Below are 347 nucleotides of genomic sequence, written 5' to 3' on the forward strand. Positions count from 1 at the left end.
TGTTTTCTTTGAGGGGATTTCTCCGCGGGCGGATTTCTGTCCGTCTTCGGGGGGAGATCAGTCTCGGGGATGAGATCTTTCGCGCTGGTCACTTCCGAGAGCTCTCCAGCTAGTAGTTTCGCGGCCAGCCTTGCTCCCAAGACTTTGCAGTTAGTCGTGGAGTGTCCTCGGGACTGGTGGAACTTGCATAAGGTGTTTTATCATATCCTTGATTGCGAGTCCACTTATTACCCGTGGTTCGGCCTTGGTCCGAGCTGATCGCGTAATTGTGCGCTCCTTGGAGATCTTCCCCCTCGTGATGGACATACTTGTCGTTACGAGGGTTCTTCTTCTTCGTTTTTGGATCT

The sequence above is a fragment of the Brassica oleracea genome, chromosome C1 (genome assembly GCF_000695525.1).
Source record: "Brassica oleracea var. oleracea cultivar TO1000 chromosome C1, BOL, whole genome shotgun sequence".
NCBI classification, from domain to species: Eukaryota; Viridiplantae; Streptophyta; class Magnoliopsida; order Brassicales; family Brassicaceae; genus Brassica; species Brassica oleracea.